This window comes from Argentina silus (genome assembly GCF_951799395.1).
Source record: "Argentina silus genome assembly, chromosome: 20".
Taxonomy (NCBI): Eukaryota; Metazoa; Chordata; class Actinopteri; order Argentiniformes; family Argentinidae; genus Argentina; species Argentina silus.
In genome coordinates, this window is record NC_139674.1 from 12,205,672 (window position 1) to 12,212,417 (window position 6,746).

Sequence of the window (6,746 nt, forward strand, 5' to 3'; positions counted from 1 at the left end):
TGCCGCAGCATAAGCTAGGCAGCAGTACTCTTATCAACTGATTGAATAGTGAGAAGGCGCCTGTTCCCTCTGAACCAGGGACAAACCTTCTGTCGTCTTATTCATTACGATCTCTGATTGTAACTCATAGCTTTTGATTCCTGATCCTCTGAAAGCAGGCTGAATAATGGACAGACAGCTATCTCTCTGTGGATGAATGGCCGGGTAGATAAACTCACGACTGAAGGCTGACGACCTTGCTTCTCTCGCTATAACTCAGGGCCAAACAGAGTCTTTTCACTCTCCTGGATCTCACACACACGCATGCCCACACACGCCCACACACACACATGCCCACACACACACACACACACACACACACATGCCCACACACACACACACACACACACACACACCCACACACAGACACAAACACGCACACACACACACCCACACACACACACACACACACCCACACACACACACACACACACACTCACATGCCCACCCACCCACCCACACACACTTAGACAATAGCAGCCGTTTTTCAGAGGAAACAAGCCTAGTGCCGTGGAAACAGTGCCTGTGGTAGGCAGCTCAAGGTTCTGTTCGCTGACACGCGGCCCGCGCCCCGCCGCCCGGATAAAGCCTGCCGCTGCCGGAGGAACGCGTGATGGGGGGAGGAGGAGGAGGAGGAGAGGAAGATGGATGAAAAGGTGGGTGTAATATGACTGAGAGTGGTGAGGGAAGATAAGAGGGAGACAGAAGAGAAGACGTTCTCTCCCAGGCAGCAGGCTGATGAACAGCACCAGGTTCTGGAGAGAGGACGGCTAGACAGGGTGTGTGTGTGTGTGTGTGTGTGTGTGTGTGTGTGTGTGTGTGTGTGTGTGTGTGTGTGTGTGTGTGTGTACGTGTGTGTGTGGGCGCGTGTGGGTGCGTGTCAGTGTGTGCGTGTGTGTTTGTGTGTGTGCGTGCGTGTGTGTGCGTGTGTGTTTGCATCAAGGCATGAAAAGAGATGAAAAGGTAGGAGAGAAGAAAGAGATCGGTGAAATATGTCGTCGTAATGAAGTTTGTTTATGTGGCAGATGAAAGTGTCATGTACAAACAAGGAATCTTACACCGAGTGCTTCTGTTAGCGTGTGTGTAGCATCCTGCATCTGCATCCTTTACGACAGAGGAGCATTCCGTCGGACAGCATTACGAATTCCTCCAGCAGGCCGAAATCTGAGCAAGAGAATCGCACGCATAACTCAATGTCGGGCGCTAATCTGTCATTGACCTCAACACGTGGTTTACCTGAGCTATGTGCACAGATCTCCCGTTCGGATTCAGGCCATAGAGGACGGAGCAGAGCTCTCTCTTTCTGCTTGTCTCGTTGCTTAAAGACATTCAAGGCCGGTACAACAGAGAGAGGAATGTTCTTATTCGCTGCGGTGTGAGGCGTTGACGTCGCTACTCTATTCTTCCCCTATATCCCTCCGAGTTGCCATGACAGCGTCGACACAACACACACACACCTTTCTTTTGTTTCCCTGCTTAACGCATGAAAAAACATACTTTAAACCGTCAAGAGATTTAATGAGGATGACACTTTTCATACGAGCAGAATTAACGTATGTTAGCCGTCAAAACAACAATCTGCATCTGTATTGTGTCGTGTGTAGGCTCTTTATTTCATCTCAGAGAAAGATTAGTTAAAAAATATGAGCGTGTACTGGACAGTATATCTTGACATGACAACTTGACATGACATCTTGACATGACATCTTGACATGACATCTTGACAGGACATCTTGACATGACATCTTGGCAGGACATCTTGGCAGGACATCTTGGCAGGACATCTTGACAGGTTTGGGATAGTATCCATCCATGATCCATGTTTAACAGTTCATCTTGTCTATAGCATGTACATAATAAACCATGTTTCCATTATCAGCAATTATTCCCAAGTTTTTCTACTTCATTGAATATGATTCTAGGCCTCGCCGTCGCACAGGGCTGACAAAGACAAAGACACAAATCTTTAATTTATGATTACGCATATAATTAATGCATACAAGCTGTTCTGTGGTTGCGGCACCAACCAGTGGGCTTTAATTTATTCTGCTTTGTGTGTCAGGAAATTCAGAGTTCACTGTTTAATTAAATGATTGCACCCAGGACCTGTGCTTCTTTTCCATGCCAGCTCACATTTGGCTCCAAACAACTCCATTCCAACACCTGACAAACAGAAAATCAAAGCAACAAAGCAATACTCACTAAATACTAAATAAAATGTGTTGTGCATTGCTACATATACGATGTAGTAGACCCACTATATTTCTTAAAGTAGTCTTCAGTACTCCTCAATCTAGTTCATTCTGGATTTATCAATGCACTGACTCACATTTTGCAAGTGTGTCAATGTTTTATTGCAGGGGCATGTAGAGAGTTGAGGCATGAGGCATGTTTCCCAGAAAGTTATTACGTTATCGATTCTTAGACTATTTAACCACTACTAGGCCTCTGCTGCAGCTGCATTCCAAACCCCATTGATTTCTAAGGCTGTTGTTCGACAAAGGTGAGGAATCCTATTGAGTTCTTCAGGTGGCGGAACCACATGGTTTTCTGAGCCGCTAATGGAAAGGATAGTTTTAATCTATACAGTTTTTTGCCCTTTTTTTTCCTTTTTCATCCAACACGGGATGAGAATAACCTGCTTTGTGTATGAAGCCCGTGTCTTGAACTGAAACTTCTAGTCCAGAACAGAAAATTCCGGTGTACCACATTGGCATTTCCATACCATCATTTCAACTAATCTCCTTACTCGCTCCAAGTCGTTGTTATCTCCTCTTGACTGACATTGGCCATCATTTTCCTGGGAGTACACTGTAAGTACAGTGCAACAATAACAACGTGATCCTCTGTGGCTCAGTTGGTAGAGCACGGCTCTAACAACACTTTGTGGGTTTGATTCCCGCTGAGAACACATATACTGATAAATGTATGCACTCACTGCAATGTAAGTCGCTTTGGATGAAAGCGTCAGCTGGCATACAACTTAAAAACAACACAAATGACTGTAATTCTGATTCGAGGGTCGTCCTTTTTCCGTTCTCTCTCTGCCGGTGGTCCACGATGGCATACTAAAACTCGTGCTCACCGAGGACTGCAATTAAAATAGATGAGAGAAAAAAAACAGTAACAGCAAAACAAAACCACCACTTCCTCTGAGCATCGCTGGCGATTCATGGAGAATCAGGGCTAATTAACAGAGCATGTCTGTGACTGTGATCTTGACTGTGATCTTGCCTGTGATCTTGGGTTAGCTATTTGAAAAGACTTGGCGAGACAGCCACAGGGTTAACAGTGACTTTTAAAGGGCCTCGAGTCCAGTCCATGATTTCATAAGGGCCTCCTCATTAAGTTTAAGCTGTTCTCTCTCTTTGAATTATTGTTTGAATTTCAAGTAGAGCACAGTTTTTTTTATTTTTTTTATTTTATTATAACACATTTAGCCTCATCTCTGGCTTTAAGTCTGCAAACAGCCCCTCATTTGGCTTATTGAAGTGTTATATCACAACTATGTAAATCACATTTGTTGTCCTTTTAGTAACAAAATACTGCGCAGAAAATCTAACAACACAATCGGTAAAATAACAATTGCCTTAATTTGTGCATCACAAACGTTGTTTACTGTAATGGCTCATTGTGTATTTAGCACCGTCATTACGGAACCGTTTAAATAAGTACGGTACACTATGTCTTCCTTTGGTCCTGGTGATGTGTTTACTGGGGAAAGCCTGCCTGTCGTGTGTTGATTACTTCACTAATTGGGCCATGATGGCTGTTCATACAGTAGATATTGAGCAGACATCTTTGTGTATAGCGGCAGTGCGGTGAGTACAGGAAGGCTTCTACTTGGTATACTGTATGGTCCCCAGTGAGAACCGCTACAACCGATATCTATGTATTGCTAGCCCCGCGCTCTACCCCCTGAGAAACACAGCAATTGCGCAGGTTTAGTCAGTCTGTCCATTTGTTTTATATACCTGGGCCAAATCTCTGGTGGTGCAGAGATACATGCTTCATCGCAATTGTTCACCCTTTTCCTGAAGTATGCACTTTTGCATACATCCCCCTCAGGGATGGTAAAAAAAAAAAAAAAGAACATAGCCAGCGTAAATCATGGTATCTCACAGGAGATTCATTCCCTTTTTTAAAGCCATGTTGCAGAGTGCACTACAGTCCACACTTCAGGAAATGGGTGGAGAATTAGGATGCAGCATCAGAGAGGCAGTGTGGCACGGCGCGCCGGGCGGCGACGGCCCCCGCCAAAATCAATACAACAAAGGTCATTGCTATTCCAATCATAGCCCTGTCTATTCTCCGACCTGCTCGCTGCATTTTGTCGCCTGCTCTTTGGAGATATTTAAATCAGCCCACACTATGAACACTCCTCCACGCCATTGATTTCATTGACTTCGATCAATGAAAAAAGATGCCCATTATAGAGAGGACAATACCACACAATTTTCAATGTTGAAGTTTGAGAATAGGAGGGTGAGAGCAGAATAATTACGTCTGTATACAGTATGAGTCCTTGGTTGTGTGCTATCCAGGAGACTCACTGCTGAACAGAGTTCTTGGTCTGTCTTTGTAAAAATGCCTTTTTCTTTTTATCTCCATCAGGCTGAGCTGGATAGATAAAGGTTATACGATAAACATGCCCTTTATCCAGAAGGTTCTATTCTCCACATACAAATTGAGGCCATTGAATAGTTATGTTTTTGACAACATTTTATGTGACATTAACATCACAGTACTGTAAGTACAGTAGCCTCTCTGATGTTATGTCGACTAGCGGGTGTCATTGGCTTGCTAATCCAAGATCTGTAAAGTGCTGAGACGGATGTCTCACTAATCCAAGGTGAAAGCTTTCTCCTTCCGCTCCGATTCGCAATTCCCGAAAACGAGACGGCGGTACTGATGTCAGAGCCGACACCAGCGAGATCCATCCCGACACATCCTCCCATGAGGCCCTGGGATAGCCGGGCGTGGACCATCTGTGTGTGTGTGTGTGTGACCTGCCAAACGTGGCGCAGGCATCATCATCATCAGTCAGGCTTCAGCATGTGTGACACCTGACCACCATTCATGTCTCCATCTGCTTCACAGCCGACACGGAGAGACTCCAGGCTTTCACAGGCCCGGTCAGATGGCGGAGCTGATTCACTCATCATGTCCTAGTCCTTTTGTGGCAAGAAGCGTGAGGGGCTCCAAGAAAGTGTTTTGACTGGCTTTGACTCACGCAGCTCTGTTGTGGCTTCCAGTAGGTGTAAACATTGGAGCAGGAAACTACTATATGTGTTGTTTTTTTTCTTTGTTTGCTATGGGAACTGTACAGTGTGCAGAATAGCATTGCACTTACCTTAGGGGAGTGGGGGGAGGGACATGCTCAGTATTCAACCTTCATTTACAAACGACTCCATCACCTTAGCTTAGTGAGCCCCATGTGGTTTGGGGGGACCTGGTCTGCAGTTTTATTCGATTAGAGAAGAGCTCCCAGAAAGAAAAAAAAAAAGCGACTTCCTTTCTGCTCCTCCCAAAATAAGATTTCGATTGATTTAATGCCATCGATGCGAGACATCATCAGGTTTGTGATCTCAGCGTGATGCCGTGTCTCTCGGAACAAAGGCATTGAGTCCAGCAGCGTCTTAGCGAGAGACCCCCCGATCTGCCGCGTCATAATCATCTGGTGCGTCTGTGTTTTGGCAGAGAAGACATCATTAAGGAAGCGTGAGGGGTCGGGGCGGCTCACAGAGCAACTGAGGTTCAGCCTCTAATGTCGGGGGGGGGGGGGGGGGGGAGTTCAGCCTTTAATGTCGGGGGGGGGGGTTTCAATCAATAACATACTGCATACAAAGATGATGAGTCTCTGCCGTGGCTTTACTGTGATGGAGCTGTTTAGGTATGCAGAGACAGCAGGAGAAGAGAGGGAGAGATGGAAGGAGCGATGGAGAGAGAGAGAGAGAGAGAGAGAGAGAGAGAGATTAGAAAAAAATTAATGCGAGTGGGTACAGAGAGAGTGATAAAAAGAGAGCAACAGAGAGAGCGAGAGATAGAAAGAGAGAGATAGAAAGAGAGAGAGAGAGAGCTGATGAAAATGTGAAGTTTAAGTTTGTCCTTCCCTGAGGTGTTTTGCAGCCCTGACCCCCTGACAGAGGATAGAGAGTCTGTGCTGTGTATTTCCCTCCTCCAGTGAGAGCAAGGGGGGCTTAGTTTATGTTTCATAGTCAATCATGATGCTCTGTGCTGAAGGATGGGAGAGAGGGATGAGAGAGAGGGATGAGAGAGAGGGAGCGAGCTGGAGCCGGGCGCTATGGAGAAGTGATTACCCGACGCAGCGCTGAGGGGAGAGAGGAGAACAGGGGTATTTTATTTTGTCAATTGAAGTGTGCAAATGGAAATGTCAGAGCAGTGGGAGAAATAATTAATCTGATAGGGAAACTCTGGTTCTGCCGAATGAACCAACGCCTGATCAATTGGCATTGTCTTTTGAGGGGGCTGATGTTATTGTTATTGTTGTTGTTGTTTTTGATTGTGTTGTGCTGCTCCTTTTTTGCAGCCAAATTTGCTCATGGGCTGGCTCAGTGCCAAGGGAAAGGATAGGTGGTGGAGATCAATGATTTCATCTGTGACTGGTACAGAAGTCTGTGACCAAATACACCCACAGAAAGTTGATGGTGGATTACGTTTCCCATGCATTTTGGAGACTGAATACA